The sequence below is a fragment of the Macrotis lagotis genome, chromosome X, assembly GCF_037893015.1.
Source record: "Macrotis lagotis isolate mMagLag1 chromosome X, bilby.v1.9.chrom.fasta, whole genome shotgun sequence".
Taxonomy (NCBI): Eukaryota; Metazoa; Chordata; class Mammalia; order Peramelemorphia; family Peramelidae; genus Macrotis; species Macrotis lagotis.
The window spans coordinates 105,550,670-105,573,553 of NC_133666.1; the positions used below are offsets into that span (position 1 = coordinate 105,550,670).

Sequence of the window (22,884 nt, forward strand, 5' to 3'; positions counted from 1 at the left end):
GGATCTGAGGGGCCCTTTGGAGGAGCAAAATGAACCAGAAATTAATATGTCTAATATTTCCCTGTATAGACTCACATCTGAGATTTTGTGACTAAGATCTCCCAAATTACACAGTCTTCTTATCAGAAGTTATACTAGACTTTCCTCAATACTTCCATGCTCCATAGAACTTAGCAGAATAAGTTCAGAAAATTTTAAATGATAAAAAGAACTACTCAGAATTCTTGATGCTCCCACACTTTTGAGATGGTCCTCAAGTAATCAAACCTAACAAGTAGTTCAGCTACAGTTATATAGAAAAGAAAACAAATGTTGAAAATGTTTCATTCTCTTAGTACTATTTCTTTTTTATTAAGTAAAAAATTATTGATCTTTATGTTTATATCATCTTCATTTCCAAAGATATCCTTCCCCCATCCCCTACCCAGAGACTTATCCCATGGAACAAAAGAAATAAAAAAGAAAGAGGAAGACAAAAATAGTTCAGCAAAACTTGCCAATATATCCCTAATGTGATAGTATATAACATTCTCCACACCCATAATCGCCCAACCTCTTCAGTGAAGGGATTGAAAAGCATTTTTTCATCTTTTCTTCAAGGCTAACCTTGTTGATTCTAATTAGATAGCATTCAGTTTCATTGCTGTTATATTTGCATTAACATTGGTCCAATATTGTGCATATTGTTTTCCTGGTTTAACTCATCCTGTTACTAGAAATTCTGATTGGATTTAGAAGGGTTAAGAAGAAATAAGATTTGAAGATGACTACAAGGTAGTAAAACTAAGTGATTGGGAAGCTTGATAATGTCTTTGACAGAAACAAAGAAATTTGAAGTGTAAGTAGGTTGAGTAAGGAAGACACTGAATTCTGTTTTTGGATATGTTAACTTAGAGGTGGGGATAGGAAATCCAAGTAAAGATATCCAGAAGGTAGTTGGCAACCCAAAAATGTTTATAGAAATGATCATTAAACTCAAGAAACAAATAATATCACTTAGAACTTTCTAAATGATATTAGAAGACCAAGAACAAAGCCTCAAAAGAAGTCAGTATTTAATAGGTGGGAGACAATAATGATTGATCAAAGAAGATTAAAAAGTAGTAGTCAGGAAGGAAGGAGGAGAACCTAAAGAAGCTGTGCCACAGAAGTCATGGGAAAATACAGTGTAGGTGATTGTTAGTATTCTTTCTTTTTTTTAATTTTTAATTTTTTTTAATTTTACAATTTCCCCCCCAACCTCGCTTCCCTCCCCCCAACCCCCATAGAAGGTAGTCTGATAGTCTTTACACTGTTTCCACGCATTGATCAAAATTGAATGTGATGAGAGAGAAATCATATCCTTAAGGAAAAAATAAAAAATTCCACAATTCTTTCTCTGGATATGATATTCTCCATCTGGATGATATTCTCCATCACAGATAACTCAAAATTGTCCCTGATTATTGCACTGAAATGAGCAAGTCCATTAAGGTTAATCATCACCCCCCCGCCATGTTGCTGTTAGAGTGTCCAACGTTCTGGTTCTGCTCATCTCATTCAGCATCAGTTCATGCAAGTTTTTCCAGGCTTCTCTGATTTCCCATCCCTCCTGGTTTCTAATAGAACAATAGTGTTCCAAAATGTACATATACCACAATTTGTTTAGCCATTCCCTAATTGATGGACATTTACTCGATTTCTAATTCTTTGCCACCACAGAGCTGCTATGAATATTTTTGGACAAGTGATGTTTTTACTCTTTTTCATGATCTCTTCAGGGTATAGATCCAGCATTGGTATTGCTGGACCAAAGGGTATGCACATTTTTATTCCCTTTGGGCATAATTCCAAATTGCTCTCCAGAAAGGTTGAAGGAATTCACAGCTCCACCAACAATGTATTAGTGTCCCTGATTTCCCACATCCCTTCCAACATTGATCATTTTCCTTTCTGATCATAATGGCTAATCTGAGAAGTGTGATGTGGTACCTCAGAAATGTTTGAATTTGTATTTCTCTAATCAGTAATGAGTTAAAGCAATTTTTCATATGGCTATGGATTGCTTTGATTTCCTCATCTATAAATTGCCTCTGCATATCCTTAAGCCATTTGTCAAGTGGGAAATGGCTTCTTTTTTAATAAATTTGACTCAGTTCTCTATATATTTTATTTTATTATTTTTTTTTGTTAAGAAACCAATGTTTATTTTCCATCCGCATTTTTCCAACACTATTAGAGCATCTGGGTAAAACTTAGGACCACTCTGTGGTAGTTCCTACCCATTCAGTGGCCTGAGCACAAGGAGCTGCAGACCAGTCCTCAGTAGCCGGCTGAGCACTCCAATCTTCAGTAGGGAACTGCTGAATGGGCACAGATGGCACCTGGACACCCTCAGACCAAATCAGCCACCTCTGGCTGAGCAGCAGTGAATTCTGGGGCAGGTGCAGTCCATTCACCCTGAAATTCCTCCTTTGTCACTGCCTTCTCAGCTGCGGCCTGCTCTTCCTTTTCAATCTCCTCTGGATCTCTGTAGAAGTAAAGATCAGGCATGACCTCCCATGGGTGCTCACAGAAGATTGTACCATGCATCCGCAGGACTTCTCGGGCCAGCATCCACCACATCAGACCCACTGAGTGAGCTCCCTTGTTGTTACATGGAATGGCAATGTCCACATAGAGAAGTGGGGAGTCTGTGTTGCACAGTGCAATGGTTGGAAGGTTAATATATGATGCTTCAGTCAAAGGCTGATGATCTACACGAGGATCAGTGACCACCAAGAGGCGAGGCTCCCTGAAAGCTGCCTGGATCTGGTTAGTGAAGGTGCCCGGGGTGAAGCGTCCAGCAATAGGTGTGGCGCCAGTGGCAGCAGCAAATTTCAGAACAGCTCTCTGGCCAGTGTTCCTAGATGACACTAACATCAGCTGGATTTTCAATGGCAACAATGGCACAAGCTGCCAGCAGAAGCTTTTCCCAAGTTCTCTTCAAATTAATGATATAGATGCCGTCACTCTTCCTTTTGTAGATATACTGTTCCATCTGGAAATCCAAATTGGTGCCACCCAAATGGGTGCCCACAGCGAGGAATTTGAGGACATCCTCCTCCTTCATCTACAAGACATCCAGGGCTCTGGACACTGTGAAAGTTTCCCTTGAAAGTTATGACAGAAACCGTGAACAACGCCGTATGGACCCCTCTTCTGGGCAGCGCAGAAAGGCTCTCTATATATTTTAGAAATGAGTTCTTTGTCAGAAATATTAGTTGTAAAAATTGTTTCCAAATTTACATTAGTATTCTTTCAAAAGACACAAAGAGTTCAATTGACATAAGAGACTTGATATATTGTGCATTTACAAAACGTAATATTAAAATATGTTTCTAATTTTATTTTCTCTCATAGAGGCACATGATTTCATTGGTAGATCCTCCTCCTACCAATATGATTTCTTTATTCTGGTAGACCAGGAACTATTTAGAAATAATAATAATATGGCACTGAAAGGTATTACTCAGAAATAGTTTTATTTTAGCTGAAAGTTTAAAATGGGACAGTGAATAATAGTGTTATGGAAAATTTAAAAGATCATTAAAAATGTGGGGTGAATAAAAACCCACAAATTTCAGACAAACATACATACCTTTATTGACTGGGCACTTCCTTCCTGGCTATCCAATTGTTCAAAAAGTAAATTGAACTATGGCTAAAAAAAGCCTTGTTGGCTAACAATTGGGCTAGAATACTCCTCTCAAATAATAGGACAAAAGAAGTTGTATTTCATATTTTGTTTGAAATATTACCTCTTTCCTTTCCACTAAGAAAGTCCCATCTATGACAATATTTACCAACATATTCCTTCTCTTGCTTTTTCTCATCTATGTTAAAGTTAAAATTTCTGATTTTGATGTCTAAAAGTTTTGTATTTTGCTAAACATATATATGTATAAATACAAATATATATACATATATATATATGTATATAATAGTTGTAGTTGTTATTTGTCCTTCATTCTTGAAGAAGACCATGACATAAGAAGGTGATGCCATGAAAAGCACATGAACTGGATTTGAGTGAGGGGGTGCTATGCTAAGTCACCAGTCTCACTTTTTCCTCTGGAGCAATCTAGGTCCAATGGGCAGATAGAATCAAGACGACTGGAGATGACCCTGGATGCAAGGCAGTCAGGGTTAAGTGACTTGCCCAAGGTCACTCAGCTAGTAAGTATCAAGTGTCTGAGGTTAGATTCAAACTCCCACCCTCCTGACTCCATTGTGCCACCTAGCTGCCCTTAATAGCATATAAAATGGTAATCAACAAGAGAAAAGCAAACATCAACTAGGGAAAGATTAAACAATACAATATAATGAAAAAATTTCACTATAACAATCAAATATGAAGAACCTAAAAAGACCTTCATAAATGGAGAGTAAAGTAAACAGAATCAGGACTAGAACACTATAAATAGACAAAAAAATTAAACTGAATATTATGTGTAATTATAACAATAAAAAAATTTGAATTTAGAGAAAAGAAGAAAAATACACCACTTTTGCAGAGGCAGAAAACTATAGGTATAGAATATTGTATATGTTGTAAGATTTTGTTGGTTTTGCTGAACTGCTTTTTTATCTTTCTTTTTTAAAAAAAATATTTGTTGTGTGAGTTTTTAGGGAAAGGTATTTTTAAATGAATGTTATTTTAAAGCAATTACTCATATAAAAGCAATCCTCATAAAAAATTTTTTTAAAGAGAAAGCAGGCAACATGAGATAGTGTGCAAAGGTTCTTAACCAAAGGTCCATGGACTTTTTTTTTTTTAGGTTTTTGCAAGGCAAATGTGGTTAAGTGGCTTGCCCAAGGCCACACAACTAGGTAAATATTAAGTGTCTGAGGCCGGATTTGCACTCAGGTACTACTGACTCCAGGGCCAGTGCTCTACCCACTGTCACATGACCGCAACCCCCCCCCCTCAAGCCACTTATTTTAAAGAAAAATATTTTGATAACTATTTTAATATAATTATTTTCTTTGAATTCTTATATTTTAAGTCAACTATATATAATATAAGGAATAGAGCACTGGGCTTAGAGTTGGGACAATGAGTTCAAATTCTGCCTCAGACATCAGCTGTGTGGCCCTGGCCAAGTCATGTAAGCATTCTCAACCTTAGTTTACCTCTCTATAAAATGGTGATCATAATAGTATTTATATCACTGGATTACTGTGCATGTCAAATGTGCAAAGTGAGTTGCAAATCTTAAAGTGATATATAAATGCTAATTAATAGCATATTTCTGAGAAGGAATCCACAGACTTCATAAGGCTGTCATAGGGGTGAATGACTCCCACAAAGGTTAAGAAACCTTTATGTAGTGAGTGGAAAGGACACTGGACCTAGAGTCAGAGAATTTTGGTTCACTTCTTGTTTCTGTTTCTTGCTATCTGAATGACCTCATTCAAGGCTTTTCATTTTTTGAATCTCAGTTTCCTCTTGTATATAAAATTAGGGAGCTTAGATTACCCAAGGATCTTTCCAGATCTAAATTCTATGTTGTGTCCAGACTTGATATAATGAAAAAAATGAAATCAGATTTTCTTAATGAAGCATATGGAATTCAAAAACAATTTCTCTTTTATATAAATTATATGGGAGTGTTTTCTATAGTATGCATTTTTTTCTAGAGACATAATGATGTCCTGGACACACCATGTTAACTATAAAAATGCCCTATTGCTGGTATAATTTTGGCAGAAGAATAGGCATATTGTGGCTAACTAGAGTCTGTGTACAGCTTTCAAAGTTGGGAACAGGGTATTACTTTGTTTGATCTAATAATGGCAGAGCAGTGAAAAGTCTAATTGTGGAGGGTAAATGCTGCGCCTTAAATAACTCTAAAGTAACAGTCTATGTCAGCACATGGCAGGCAGAAGCCAGATTAATTTCAGAGCACAGCATGCAAGAAGAGAATCATCTCAAGCTGAGACAACTTCAGTAAGCTCCAAAGTTGCCAACTCTCTCTCCCTCTTCCTCTTTCCCCCAACTCCACCTCCTTCCTATCCCCTGTCCCTCCCTCTGCCTCAGTCACTCTGTGATGTTGGGCAGTGTTAAAAAGCAAAGGGTTAGTTAGAAATGATCTATCTTCAGATTCTGGCTTGGGGAGGGTGAAACTGGAAATCCCTTATGCTACTTTCTAAGTATCTTCAAATGCAAATCCAAAAACAAAATCATGTATCACTATTACTCTGAAGGCTATACAGTTTCTCAGTTCACCAACCCATCCCTTTAACTGTCCCCAAATAATGTTCTCCCCTACTGTTCCCTGATTGTTTTTTATGTCATAAGTAGATGAGCAATAGTGACACAAAAGTGACCAACAGCTACGAATACCAAGATTTCATGAACAGTTTAGTGTTGCCAGATCTTGGATCATAGAAGGTAGAGTGAGGATCAGAAAACTGGTACTCTATAAAGACTAGAGTTATTAGCAAGCTAAATTATTGTTCAAAGAGTATGTTAGTTGGTTTAATCAGACAGGCAAGCAACCTCTAGGGCAGATTTTGAAGTTCAAAGCATTGTTCCTTCAGGATATAATCAAATTGATATCACTGGGGAGCAAAAGGGTTGTTATCAGAGATTGATGTACAGTTCATTTAGAAAAGAAGCCAGTCAGAGCAGGGCAGGTGATGAGAAAGGAGGGAATGAAATCAAAGCACATACAGAGAGAACTGACCAACAATCAGACTGGGTTTTTTTTGTTTTGTTTTGTTTTGGTTTGGTTTGGGTTGGTTTTTGCAAGGCAATGGAGTTAAGTGGCTTGCCCAAGGTCACACAGCTAGGTAATTATTAAGTGTCTGAGGTCGGATTTTAACTCAGGTCCTTCTGATTCCGGAGCCAGTGTTCTATCCACTATGCCACCTAGCTGTCCCAAGCAGACAGTTTTGCCTAGAATTTCTGTGTTTCTCTTACTGAAAAACTTTTTTATTCTGAGAGGGTACACAAACCTGTACCCCTTCTGACTGAATGATCTTGTGCCTGGACAGTTGTAATTAAATAAAGTTTACAACAAAGTTGACTTGACCTACATTTTATAATACACATAATCATTATTTTTCTGTATGGCAATTAAGTGTAAATGATAAAAAGTTCACATAAATGACTGTAATGGCTATAATTTTCAAACCAGAAATTTCTAGGCTCAGCTGAGAAGGGGAAAAACGGGGAAATTAGGTTTAGCAGGAAGTTTCTCTGATGCTTTTTAAAAGACCCTTAGCCCCAAAACTCATAAGTATTCTGGTGGCCTCTTCTCTGGGAGCAATAGACACAGTGTGGATATTGGGGTCCTGGGTCTTTAGGACCACCTTAACTGGAGATATGCTTTGTACCATCTAAGAATGAAGTCAGGCACAGAATCAGTCAGAGGTGGTATAAACAAGGAAATGTAGCCCAAATCCCAATGTCAATAGGTTGCTAGAACAGAACAGAACTACCTGCACCAGAAATGACTCAGCTAAGGAGAGTCCACAAGGAGAAAAGGGTCATTTAAGGCAATAGGTTCTAGAGAAGTTGATATGAGGTAACCAGTAAAGAAATGTCAGAGGCAAGAGGCTTGTCCAAGATTCAAAAAATGTAGGTCAGCAGGGCAATGGCACTGAGATTCAAGAGGCAAAGCCAAGAGAATAAAAACTAGATCACTGGATTGAGCATATACATTATTTCCTGCATTAGAATATAAACTTCATAAGTGGAGAGATAATCTTTGCTTTTTTTTTAAGTTTAATTGTTTTGTTTTCACATTAAAAACATTTTGAGATTAACCTCACCCAATAAGACTTCTCACAACAAAATATAACAATTAAGCAAAACTGATAATACAGTAAAGTGATATTGCAACATTCCATGCCAGTAGACCCACCCCATCCTCTTTTTAAAAGTATTTTTTCTTTTTCTTTTTTTTTTGTTTTTGCAAGGCAAACAGGGTTAAGTGGCTTGCCCAAGGCCACACAGCTAGGTAATTATTAAGTGTCTAAGGCCAGATTTGAACTCAGGTACTCCTGACTCCAGGGCTGGTGCTCTATCCACTGTGCCACCTAGCTATCCCTTTAAGTATTTTTTAAATGAATATAAATCTATTCTCTTTCTCTCCCATCCCTCTTCATTGCAGGAAGGGGGTGGGGAGGGGAGACAGAGAGAAAAAGAAAGACACACACACAGAGACAGAGAAAGGAAGGAAGGAAGGAAGGAAGGAAGGAAGGAAGGAAGGAAGGAAGGAAGGAAGGAAGGAAGAGAGAAATAGAGAAAAGAGGAAAAGAAAGAAAGAGAGAGAGAGAGAGAGAGAGAGAGAGAGAGAGAGAGAGAGAGAGAGAGAGAATAAGAAAGAAAGAAAGATTAATTCCTTCTAACAAATATAGAACCGAGTTCCAGGTCAAGTAAATAATAAGTAGGACTAGACATTTTCTCATTACCTCTCAAACATCTTCAATAAAAGAAATTATGCACCATCAACTAAGATACCCAGAATCAAAAAGTTTAAAATAATAAAAACAAACATCAGAACCCATGAACTGATGGTTACTAACTCTTAACTCATTCAACAACCCTCCCTTAATTCACATGCTGCCTTCAGTAAGACTATACTAGGAGACCCAAGAATTAATAAGTTCAGGGACCAAAAGCAAAAGAAACAAACCCAAATGGAGTCTTAAAAATGAAAGCCAAAATAATGATAGGTCAAAGGACAATTCATAGAAACAATTAACAATTGTTAATTCTTTATACAAAAGAAAATTGTAATGATGAAATATTACAAACCAAATTTCTGAAAAGCAGTGGTCTTTGGGGGGGTATCATATCCCTAGAAACATACTAACATATCTAGAAATATATTAATAAAATAGAGACAAGATTAGTGAACTAAATATGCATTATGAAAAATGAGAAAGTTGACATACCTAAAAAAGTTTGAGATGAGATATTAAAAATTATCAGGAAATAGATAATTTGGAAATAGAAACCATAGAGATGATAATTAAAACTAAAAGCTCATTTTTTGAAAAAAGACTAATAAATTTGATGATTAACTATGTCAGTGAAAAAAAGACAATAGTAGAAAAACAGATCAATAAAATAGCAAATGAGTGAGGTAAAACCAGCAACTAGTTGGCATAGCAGACAGAGCACTAAGCATAGAATCAAAAAGACTCACCTCCATGAGCTCAAATCTGGCCTCAGATACTTAGTAACTGTGTGACTCTGGGCATGTTACTCAAACCTATTTTTCTTTGTTTCATCATCTGTAAAAGGAACTGGAGAAGGAAATGGATAACCAGTTCAGTATCTGGAAGAAAACCCCAAATGGGGTAGCAAAAAGTCAGATATGATTGAAAAATGAATGAAAAATGAAATGACAATAAAACTAGAAAAAATAAAAAGAAAATAGAACATATTGTGCACAATTATATATTAACAAAACTGAGAAGCCAGACGAAATACAGAAATAGCTTCAAAACTATAAAATATCCAAATTAATAGAAGACCAGATAGAGATCTTAAACAATCCAAACTCAGAAAAAGAAATAGATCTAGTTGTAAAGGAATTATAAAAGAAAAAGATACTTGAAACTGGTGGTTTGACAGGAGAATTCTATCAAATTTTTAAAGAACAATTAGAACTCATATTTTACATATTATTCTCAAATATTTAGAGGTGACCTTTTGCAAAGTGAAGTAGGTAGTCAGAGAAACAATATCTATAATGACCACAAAAATGTAAATGGAAAGAATAATCACCAGAAAGTAATTGAAAATGAATATAGCAAATATGCAAAAAACAAACAGTCCCAAAGAAGAGATAGAAAGAAAACACTCAGGAGCAGCTAGGTGGCACAGTGGATAGAGCACCAGTCCTGGAGTCAGGAGGACCTGAGTTCAAATCTGGCCTCAGACACTTAAATCATTACCTAGCTGTGTGACCTTGAACAAGTCACTTAATCGTATTGCCTTGCAAAATACAAAAAAAAGGGAAAAAAAAAGAAAAAACACTCTACCTTTTATGAGATATATGTTCCTAATACCTAAACCAGGAGAACATAAAATACCAAAAGAAAACTTTAGGCCAATATCATTATGAATATTGACTCAAAAATGTAAAACAAAGTCAACATACTTCAGTGATTTATCTACAAAATCATTCATTATGATCAAGTGGGATTTATAGCAGGGATCTAAATATCATTCAGTTTAATAAAGCAATAAATATAATTAACTATATTAAAAACCAAAGTATCCAAAATCATATGGTCACCTCAATAAATGCAGAAAAAGCATTTGACAAAGTATAACACTCATTTATGCTAAAATCCTAGAAAATATAGGCATAAACTTTTCTTATTATCATAAAAAGCATCTATCTAAAACAAAAAGCAAGCATCATATGCCAAAGAGATCAAAAATCAGAGTGAGAGAGGGGTCTCGACAATGAATACTGAGGAGATATGAGTACTATCACTAAAGTAATATTGAAGGTGAGGATTTTCATGAGGCATTTGGAGAAGTTCAAAAGATGGGAAATGAAGTTAAATTTGGCCCAGGCACCTTTTTTTTCCATCATTATTTTAATATTTACTTCCAAAACCTTGAGTTCCAAATTCTCTCCTTTCCTTCCATCCCAATCCTCCAACTGAGAAAGCAAGTTACTTGGTATATGTTAAAAATGTGTAGCCATGAAAAACATTATTACAATAATCATGTTGTAAAAGTAAACATACCCCCAAAGAAAGAGAAATCTCAAGAAAAATAAAGTGAGGGGGGGGAAGAAAGTATGCTTCACTTTGTACTCTGATACCATCAATTCTGTCTTTAGGATGGATAACAATCTTTATCATAAGTCCATCAGAAAAATTATTTTAATATTTTTTCTCACAGTTGCTAGGTGTATCTCCCCTCTATACTATTCCTCCCCACACCTATTTATTCTATTCTTTCTCTCCTTTCACCCTGTCCCTCCTCAAAAGTGTGTTGCATCTGACTACCCTCTCCCAAGATCATCCCTCTCTTCTATCACCTACTCCCCTACTCTTCTCCCCCTATCTCCTTTCTCTGCCCTCTCCTATTTTCCTTTAATGGATTCCTATACACAATTGTTTGTTATTCCTGATGAGAGTAAGGCTGGCTCATTCAATCCTACTCACCTTTCCCCTTTTGCTCTTCACTGAAAAATCTTTTCCTTGTCTCTTTTATCTTAAATAACTTAGGCCATTCTACCTCTCCCTTCCCTTTCTTCCAATACATTTCCTTTCTCCCCTATTAACTCAATTTCTTTCATGTATTATACCTTTGAATTCAACTTTTTTCTGTGACTTGTCTACATGTGCTCCTTCTAACTGCTCTAATAAATGAGAAGGTTAATTTGAGTGATCAGTATCATCTTCCCATGCAGGAATACAAGTGGTTCAACATCATTAAATCCTTCATGATTTGCCCTTCCTGTTGACCCTCTCCATGCTTCACCTGAATCCTGTACTTGAAGATCAAACTTTCTGTTCAGTTCTGGTCATTTCATCAGGAAAGTTTGAAAGTTCCCTGTTTCCCTATTTCATTGAATGTCCATCTGAAAGAGTATGTCCAGTTTTGCTAATTCTAATTCTTGATTGTATCCAAGCTTTTCTATCTTCCTGAATATCATATTCCAAGCCCTACGTACCCTTAATGTAGATGCTGCTAAATCTAGTGTTATCCTGACTGTAGCTCCACAATATTTTAATTGTTTTTTTGTAGCTGCTTGTAATATTTTTTCCTTGACTTGGGAGCACTAAAATTTGGCTATAATATCCTGGAAGTTTTCATTTTGGGAGCTCTCTCTGAAGATTGATGGATTTTTTAGTTTTCTATTTTATCCTCTGCTTCTAGGATATCAGGGAAATTTTCCTGGAGAATTTCTTGAAATATGATGTCTAGGCTGCTTTTTTGGTCATGACTTTCAGGTAGTCCAATAGTTTTTAAATTGTCTCTTCTGGATCTGTTTTCCAGGTCAGCTGTTTTTCCAATGAGGTATTTCACAGTTTCTTCTAGTTTTTCATTCCTTTTTTTATTATTATTATTATCTCTTGATCTTTCACAAAGACTTCAGCTTCCTTTGGCTCTAAATTTTAAGGAATTACTTGGATCTACCTTGCAGCTTCCTTTGGCTCTACATTTTAAGGAATTACTTTTCTCAGAGGGCTTTTGTATCTCCTTTTCCATCTGGCCAGTTTTGCTTTTTAAGGCATTCTTCTTTCTCCTCAATGATTTTTTGGACTGCTTTTTCCACTTGACCTAAACTGATTTTTAAGATGTTATTTTCCTTCAATATTTTTATATCTCCTTCAACAAGTTGCTGATTTGGTTTTCATGATATTCCCACATTACTCTCTTTTCTCTTCCCAATTGTTTCTCTATCTCCCATACTTGATTTTCAAGACCTTTTTTGAGCTCTTCTATAACCTAGATCAATTCACATTTTTCTTGGAGGCTTTGGATTTAGGAGTTTTGATTTTGTTATGTTCTGAGTGTGTATTTTGACCTTCCATAGGCCTAAAGTAATTGTCTATAGATGGATTTTTTCTTCTGTTGTTTGCTCATTTCCCCAGTCTATGACTTGATTTTAGCTCTTTGTTAAGATGGGACTTCTGCTCCAGATGCCTGGAGCTAGGCATCTCTTTTTTTAGGTTTTTGCAAGGCAAATGGGGTTAAGTGGCTTGCCCAAGACCACACAGCTAAGTAATTATTAAATGTCTGAGACCGGATTTGAACCCAGGTACTCCTGACTCCAGGGCCCATGATTTATCCACTATGCCACCTAGCTGCCCCCCCAGGCATCTTTCTTAAAAGGAAGTTCTAGGAAGAGCTTTCACTTTCTATCCTTTACTAGAGCATAGTTTATAGTATGGTTGTCAATGTTGCTTGTTTTTATAGTGTTATTGTAAAAATTGTTCATTTGAGTCTGCCTATTTTATTCTGCATCAGTCTTTTTCTAACTTTTTGAAATCATCTTTTTCATATCTTATAGCATAATAATATTTCATTACAGTCACAAACCACAACACATTCAAGTAATTACTTCATTGTTGGACAGTCTGTTAATTTCCAGTTTTTTGCCACCATTAAAAGAGCTACTAAAAATATTTTTGTACATATAAGACCTTTTCCTATTTCTTTGATTCACTTTGGCCTAACAGTGGTATAGATGGGTCAAAAGGCTTGTATTGTTAAGTAGCTTTTTTGTATATAATTCCAAATTGCTTTCTAAAATGGTGATAGCCATTGAGAGTTCTACCCACAATGTATCATGTTTAGTTATGGGTTGGACTTGATGGTATGTGGTTTCTTCCAAGTGTAACAGTGTGATTTTGTGAAAGTGGGATAATGGTAAATGAATCAAAATCATATTGAGAGGGATATTCTTTGATTAGTACACTGGTTCTATGTCTATTGAGAATGTCAAAGAACAAAACACAGCAGAGCAGAATAATTGGAGACGGGGGAAACCCATACCTTTCCAGTCTTAACTGGGTTAATGTGTATAGATATTACTACCACTAAGACAAATTATATAATCACAGTAAAAAGAATAATTTTTTTGCCTCTCACCTGATAGTTTTCCATTTTCTCATTAAATCAGAAGAAACTAGGAGCATACAGCATTTGTGATTGTTTCCTTCATAATTTTACCATAAATTATAGAAAAAGAGATCAAGAAAAAGCACAAACTCTGAAAACAGAATCTGAGTTCAAATTCTTCAGATCTTATTATCTGTTTGACACTGATCAAATCCCTTTAATTCCATGGTTCTCAGATTCTTTAAGAATAAATAAAATGAGGGAGTTGGACTTGGTGGTTTCTGAGGTCCCTTCCTAAACTAAGTCTATCATCACATTAAAGCCTGGCATAAATCAGGGAACTTGGTGGATTAATAAAAACTTTTAAAATGTATTGCTTCCTTTTGTAATTTCCCTTATTTTATGCACTTAAAAACATTATTCTGAGGAAAGATTCATTGATTTGTAGATTCAGACAATCAAATGGGTCCCAAAACATAAAAATTGGGTTAAGAAGCACTGTTTTATAGGCCTCTTGCAGCAGCCAAAAGCAAAACAATTCCAATAAAATCATTAAAAATGTACCAAATGGATAGAGTATCAGGCCTGGAGTCAGGAAGCTCCAGAGTTAAATTTGGCCTCAGAAATTAGCTGTGTGATCCTAGGCAAGTCACTTAACCATATTTGCTGAAGAAGGCAATGGTAAACCACTCCAGTCTCTTTGCCAAGAAAACCTCAAATGGGATCAAGAAGGATAAGACATGATTAAAAAAACAACTGACTGAATGCTGTGTAAGGCAATATCAGATTTGTCACCTCTTCATTATTAGTTATCAAAATATCCTCAGATCTTTCTTCATCTTAATTCCTCATATCAGAGTTATCTGCATATATTTTTTAAATCTCCTATCAGACAATAAATTCCTTGGGAGCAAAGTGCATCTCTAGTCTTTCTTCATGTCCCAAGAATCAAATTCAATGCCTTGAAGCTAAGAAGGCAGTTGATTGTTGAATAAAACTGATAGTAGAATGAAGGTATGGAAAAGATCACTTAATTTGAGAGCTGGAAGAGATCTCAACATTGATAAAGTCCAACCAACACTTGAAAGGAAACCCTTATAACATATCCCAGTCATATAAACCTCTGCTACAAGACCTACAGTGAAGTGCCTAGGTACATTTTACTTTTTGACAGCTCTAATTGTGAAATTTTTCCTAACAGCTAGAGCTATAAATCATCTATAAGGTTCCAGACTTAATATCCCATAAATACCTCACTTTCATCTCATCCTCTTTGCTCTCTTCCTTTGTTCTTCATTTAGTGTGCTATCATGGAGTTGAGATGCTGGGCAGCTATACCTCCCTCAAACCTTTTCTTTCTCAGAAATCTCTTATTCCAAGATTCCTTCAAGACTGTCAATGTATAGTTCTAGGAATGACCTCTACTATCACATCAATTCAATTATGGGGCCTACTGTAATTCTGTGTCCCACTTTGCTCAGCTGGGCTTATGTCTAATTTGAACTGTTTCCTCAGGCAAGGGACCTTGTCATTTCCGATTTTATTTTGCAGAGAAGCACATAGTCAATCAACAGTGTATAAACAATAAGATCTTGTCAACATATTCTTTTTGTGTTGTTGAGGTCATTCCAAGGAAAATCCCATCTGCTACTTATATATTTAATACCCTTTCCTCCTTCTGAACTCCATTCTATGTATTTCATTTTCCTCCTTGGTGGAGAAACTTCATATCTTATACCAATTTGAATTCACTTTGGACAATTTCTAAATATTACAGCTGTCAGAAATCTAAGTTTAGAAATTGAATTTTTAAGTATTTTCAAAAGTCTTTTCAGTTTTTCTTCAGCTGAATAACCCAATATTTAAGATCCCAGTATTTGCTAGGCTGGGCTCTTAAATAAGACAGTCCCTTCCTTCATATTCTACTGGGAGGAAAGAAGTAAGGAAGGAGACAGCAGTAAACAACATATTCATGGATAAGTGAATACAAAAACACAAAATAAATACAAAGTAATTTGTTGGAAGAGATGGAACACTGACAAAGCAAGGACAAAGAAAGATTTCCTATAGGAGGTGACACTAAAGTGGAACTTGAAGGAAGTTTAAAATTCCAAGAGGTAGGAGATAGCCTAGTACAAATAAAAGAGCACTGATTCCCAATTTAGATGCAAATCCTTCTCTTGTAATAAGTGATTAGTTTTCATTTCTACATCAGTTATAAGAAGTTGAGGAAAGAAGTCTATGTCTTTCAGATAAACAGCTAAGGAAGATGGAAAAAAAACATAAAATGGGTTGATGTATAACAGGAAGAATGGGCTAAATCATAAAGAAAAGAGTCTGCTTCTACTGATAAGAAATAGGAAACTTACATATGAAGTAGATAAACTTATAATAGAAAAACAAGAAAACCACAAAATTAGAATGTTGGGTAAATTAATGAATAAACTGGCACCACTCTAGGTATCATTTTCACATATTTGTGTTATACATTCAAATGAGGGCAGAAGAGCATAAGGGCCTAGTTACCAAATTGTGGAGAAGGGGAGATTTGAGAGCCTGAGGCACTTCAAGTGACCTCTGACCTCTACAATTCCCAGTCAACTGGGGACCTGGGAGGGACTTGTGTTTCTACATGGGATAAAAGGTTATGTTTTTGTGCCCCAGGTGGGCCCATTTTGGAGGGGTCACTCATTCTTAAGAACATTACAATAAATGATCCTCTTTGCTTCTCTAATGGATATTGGTAAATTCTGGGCAAGGTACTTGTTTCTTACACTCCTGATGCTTATTCCCCATGTGAGATTTGACAAATCACTTAACTAACAAGTGTCTTAGTTTTGTGATTTGCAAAAATGAGGGGGTTTAGATTAGAAGTCCTTTGAGATCCCTCCAGTCCTAGATCTATGATTCTATTATAGGAAGGGAATTGAGATCTGTTTAATTACCTTGAGATGCTGATGAGGTTGTTGAAATTTCCTTGATTGTTTAAGACTTTCTTTTCCTTTCTTCTCAAGGTAGCACATTAAATGGACTTTATTAGAGACCCTTCAGCTAAGTTTTCATTGTCTCCCTATAGCTTCTTACTGGAGAGAAGACAAGCCTCAATATCTTCATTTATAAATGACCCTCGTGTCCAGAATCTTTCACATTATCCTTATGTAAAAACATGGAAGGAAGTAGTCTAGATATAGTACAGTTAGGTGGTTTCTGACTTCTTTGAATGACAAGATTAGACAGTTATTTGTGGACCAAAATCACCTTGGAAGGGAATTACTAGTGGAATGGGTCAAGGATCTATGGGCTTGTCCTAAAGAACCATATTGAATGGAGACAGAGGTGATATTAAACTGAAAGTTAATTAAACATTAACTGACATGTTGGCCTGAAAAAAAAATGAGAAGACAGCATGAAATGGAAAGAGTCCAAATCTTGATTCTGCTACTCAATACCTTTGAAGATACTGGCAAAGTCTTTAACTTCTCTGGGGTTCAGTTCCTTAATCTGTATGAGTAGGGGAATTGGTCTGAAGTTTTAGCTCACACTCAGAAAAATCACCAAAGAAAACAAAAGATAAGAATAATCAATGCTGGAGGGGTTATGGAAAGACAAGTACAATAATGTATTATTGGCAGAGCTGTGAATTGGTACAACCATTCTGAAAGGTAAGTTGGAATTATGTAATGATTAAAATGTTCATACTCTTTGATCAAGAGATTCCATTGCTATGCAATATCCTAAAATATCATTAACAAAAAGAAAGGCTCCATTTACATCAAAAAAATTTTTTTATAAAAGTCTATTTTTCTGGTAGCAAAGAATAGAAAACAAAAGTAGATGCCCTTGGTTGGGGAATGACTAAACAAATTGTAGTATTTAATGTAATGGACTAATACTGTATGGCAAGAATAACAGATAGAGTTAAATACAGACAAATATGGAATTACATAATTTGATGTAAAGTAAAATAAGTCTTGAGTACATGGGGGAAGGAGTTAGTCAACAGAATTCAAAAATGATAAGAATAGGAGGAAAATCCTATACATCTTTTAAGATAGCTATACCTCAAGTTCCATCTTCTCCATTTTTCCTCACCATGACAAACTAAAGTAATCCTCTGAAGTCAATTAATAGTTCATTAAGTATTATCTCTTTTGCTGCTTTTCTTTTTTCTTAAACTTTAAAAATTGAACCAAAAAATAGAATCTTTCATTGTTGTCTAATGATAATTGTTAGTATTTATATAGCGCTTTAAGCTTTGTCATATATATATATAAAGTTTGCCATATAGTATTTGATAATGTATTTGATCTTCACAATAATTCTGGAAGATAGAGGCAATTATTATCATTTCACAGATGAAGAAACTGAGTTTCAGAGAGGTTAAGAGACTTTCCCAGAATCACACAAAAGTATCTGCCAAAAGATTCAAATTCAGAGCCATCATGACTCTTTGCCCAGTTCTCTATCCATTAAAACACCTGACTGCTACTACGTTAACTACCTACATGTAATCTTAAGAAGGACACTCAACACTCTTTGGTCTTATTATCTTTGTCAGGATACTATTAGGGAGAAACCCTGTTTTCCAGAGCTCAGGCCCTGATCTTTGTGCTCACCCTCTGGATGATCTCACTCTCTTGCAAAAATCCCATAATTATTATATATTGTTTTGATTAGCACTATGTGGTCTCTTTGGTCATGAAGCCCTGCTATGAATCAAACCTGTCACATTATTGCTTTTACCCTTCATTGTCAGGTCGACAACTCACTGTGCTCACTGGTATAGGTATTGAAATCTCTCCATGCTGTCTTGAGTCCCCCCACTTGGGGTGGGGCCTCAACACATGTGACTAGATCCCTTCTTGCTTGCAATTCTCCCCCCCACTTTGAAATTAAACTTCTGTTTGAATTCTGAATCTCCTGTCTCTAGTCCTGCTCTATTCAGCTCTAGCCACCCACAGGTTAGAGGCTGGTTTGGTCCAGATGACATCCTTTAATCATCTAAGTTTACTAGAATAGATGGTTGAAATCAACTATCTCTTAGATCCCTTGCAGTTCTACAATATTTAATTCTATTTTCATATTTTTATGCCTTATCTTCTTTCTTGGAATGAAAACTCCTTGAGGTCAAGTTCTAAATCTTGTCATTTGAACTTACCTCATCTAATACATAATAGGAACTTAATCAATATTTAACAAAATCTCCAATTTGAGTTTAAATAGACAACTTCTTTGCACTGATTCTTTATTCCAAGCTCCATTCCAGAGCATTTGAAGTAATTGTGCTAGCATGAAGAGTTGTTTCACCTCCAGGACAGAAATTAATTAATGGAATAGTTTGTGAGGAAGGCTTCAGCTAATGAAATGTTTAAACTCCAAGACCCACACAAGATACTTTAAAGATGCCAGATGGGGGTGGTTAGGTGGCACAGTGGATAGAGCACCAGCCCTGGAGTCAGGAGTACCTGAGTTCAAATCTGACTCAGACACTTAATTACCCAGCTGTGTGGCCTTGGGGAAGCCACTTAACCCCATTGCTTTGCAAAAAAAAAACAAAAACAAAAACAAAAAACCAAACAACAACAACAAAAAAAAAACTAAAAAAAAAAAAGATCCCAGATGGTCCCCTCATGTTTTTGTTGACCCTAGGTTTGTATCTCCCTCTAAATTCATTGAACTGTAGGTCAGCTTTGACAAAACAAAGATACAAAAGGTAACTATGTGATTCCATGCACATAACAAACTAAAGGAACCAGGTCTCTTTCATCTCTTGCATGGAAAGTCAGTGAATGAGTGAATGAGTAAATGAGTGAATGAAAAAATATTTATTGAATGCTTTCTATGTGCCAAGTACTTTGCTAAGTACTGAAAATGCAAATATAAAAAAGAGATCATTACTGTTCTCAAAAAGTCATATTCTAATAGGAGATTGATGATTATCGTCCTTCATAATCAAAGAAGACTGTAACATCAAATGAATGATGGCACAACCCACTCATTATGTTGATTATAGTGAGGGCAATGTTGTGCAAAGATATTCTTCTCATTGCCTTTTCCAGAAACATTATGACCCCATGGTTTTATTAAATAGGAAATAGGACTTCTAGTGATGACCTGAATACTATGGGAGTCCTTGGCCTTATGAATATGGATCCTTCCCATATCAGCAAGGCATCATGACTTTCCAGCAATTCTGGGCAAAGTGCCATCATATGATTTTTTGTGACAACTTGGCAACAGCACAGTAATCCAAACTTTTCTCTCAAAGGTCTAATCGTCAGTATATTCCATACTGCCCCTGAAACTCAAAAGATAATTGGTTTCACAGAAGCTGCCCATCAGGATCATGGAAATAACACCATTGAATCAGTATCATTTATGGTCAGAAGTATGATGGTATCTGATAGCCTTTCAAACTCTAGCTTTCATTCTTGATTAATGGACTCCAATTCTACTGTTAGTTTTGAACTAGGGCTGTGATTAAGAGGAACAACTTGGGGGGGGGGGGCATTCATATTGTACAACTAGAGCTGAAACTCTTATACTGGCACAAGACAGGCCGGAGAGAAAGTATTTGCAAAGAATGTTTTCATTAATGGAAAAAGACAACACAAATAGAGGATCAGTGATCAAGGGAAGGGAGCTTTGATCTGAGAAGTCACAGTGGTTGCCTGGACAGTCAATTTATATACCCCTTCTGGATGTTCTTAGTAATCACTTTGTGCCTGGAGCAAGAGGTAAAAAGCAAAGAAAAGAATGGTGGGGAGGTCTATGGGTGGTGTGCCTGTGAAGGCAAGCAGATGGAAAGACAGCTGGATGGGATGTGAAGACAGAGTTTGATGCCTGGATCCAGTCAGTAGCTATAGGGACCTAAGTGGAACAGTGAACACACTTCGTCAAGAATCACTGTGGTGGACCCGGGGGCAGGAGCTCTGAAGATGAACACAGCTGTCATTTTTGCTCACTGTTGAAATTTTGATGATGCAGTACACAAACTCAGTATCAATAGCTGGTTTTTTTAAGTGGGAAAGTTTTGTTTTTTTTTTAATTTAAGACAGTTGACAATAGGCACAGAGACTATAGATGCAGTGGAAAATGGTAGATTGAGTCAGAACTCAAAGCTTTTAATCTGACTTCATTATTTACAAATTAAATGACCTAAAATTCTCCAAGCTTATTTCTTAATTTTTAAAATTAAGGAATTGGGAATTTTTTTTATAAAATTAAGGAGTTGGTCTAGTCTAGTTCTTAACCATTTTTGTGTCATGAATGTCTCTGGAAGTCTGATATAGCCTATTTACCTCAGTGTTTAGCACTGTGTCTGGCACATAGTAGAGGCTTAATAAATAAATGATTTTTCTAAAAATAGAAGACAATCAATTATCATCCCTCAAAGGTGCTGGAGTATAAGTAATGTTTCAGTGGCCCTACAGGGTCATTGCCTTCTTCCTTACTATTAAAGTATTATATTACAAGCTAAGTGACCTAAAATAGATGCATATGATAATAATATCATACATGATGATAATTATGAGAAGAAGAAGAGATATTAGCATCAATATTAGGGTTTGCAAAGTGTATATATATATATATATATATATATATATATATAAATATATATATATATATATATATATAAACTCCATACCGCTGAGATCACAGATCTGGACAAGAAAAGAAATGTATCTACAGCAACCCTTTTATCTACCCTTTCAAAACAGAAAATAAGGTTAGTTTGATATGACTTACTCTTTTTGATCTCTTCCAGAGAAATAGTTTCTGGATAATTTAATCATTTTATTAATAAGACCAGCAGATTATTAATAAAAGGATGATCATTTACCTCTATGTCCAAAGACAATCATATCAGTGAGCTCACTGTTTATTTACTCTTCCATGAGTAGATATAGAGTAGACTGAAAGTGGTACCATGTCATTCTTTTTTTTTAGGTTCCTTTGGGGAAGGCAAATGGGGTTAAGTGGCTTGCCTAAGACCACACAGCTAGGTAATTATTAAGTGTCTGAGGGAATATTTGAACCCAGGTACTCCTGACTTCAAGGCCAGTGTTCTATCCATTGCTCTACCTAGCCGCCCCATATCATGTCGTTCTTGGACAGAGACACATCTCTCTACCCAGACCACCATCCTTGGGCAATCTATTTTAAAAAAGTATGTTCCACCCAAACCTGCGCAGAGTACAATAAGAAAGTCCAATCTTATTATCAGCTAGGTCCTTCAAGAGAATGAATTTTTTAAAAGCAGGACTTAAGAAGAAACACAGAACTTTGGATCTCCCAAAATTATTGGTTAGTAATAACCATTTCTCTCATCCTTGTTCTTTTTTCATCTATTCACCAGACATCTTTTTAATAATGTTCTAGAATTTCATCAGGAGCACTTCCCTTTTTCTTTCCTTTAATGAAAATCATTATGAATTAGGGGAAATATTGGACAGAAAAATATGTTTTATAATCCATTCTCTATTATTTATCCCCTGCTTGCTTATCTTCCTGTGAAGCTAGTTTGTTCTGGTAGAGCATTATCCCCAGACCCTATGCCCTTCTTTACTGCTTATAACCTGATGGCTCACCTTCCTTTGGAGTGCAGTCTACTCTGGGGAGCAGAATCCCCAAACTCTCCCACCCTTTTCTCCATGCTGTTGGATCCATGTGATCCAAGATCTATGCTATTAGACTCATGTGGTCCCAGCTCCATGACAATCTAAGCCCAGTTGCCAGCCACCAGTCTTGTGGCTAGTTCCTTTGTTTCCCTAATACAGCTTGTAGCTGTCTCTTCTTTGAATAAACAAACTATCTTCTTGAAAACTTATGTTCTTTACTTCATTAAGCAATTTAACTTGTAAACTTTTTGTAGTAATCTGCAAACCTTTTGTAATAGCCTTGGAACCTCTTGAAGTAATCTGTGCAACCTGTGAATTAAAGTCTTTACCTTTTCTTACCTTCCTTAGTCAGAGTCTGGTGCTTTAGTCACCCAAATGAACCACAGCTGTCTCTCTCAGATCTCCCCACCCCAGCTGCTCCAGCAGCAGTTATAGATGTCCTCTTCTCTTATAAGGGAAAGGAAGCATAGGAAAAAATTCATTTTATCTGGATTTTCATAATTCCAGACTACTCTTGTCTCAAATAATACAAATATTAGAGACTCTACTATATTGATATGTTTGATGTCAATTAGTCCCATCCAAAATCCTGGTATTCTTATTTTAGGAAGACTAAAGAAAAGGAAATATGAAATTCCTGCTAGTTTTATGCTTTTATATATATACATATATATAAACACAAAATAAAAT

General features: G+C 35.9%; 1 pseudogene; it reads right to left on the reverse strand.

The window, feature by feature from the left end:
* Positions 1–1,280: 1,280 nt before the first annotated feature.
* LOC141498793 (small ribosomal subunit protein uS2 pseudogene) lies at positions 1,281–22,289 on the reverse strand (annotated as a pseudogene).
* Between the last annotated feature and the right edge of the window lie 595 nt (positions 22,290–22,884).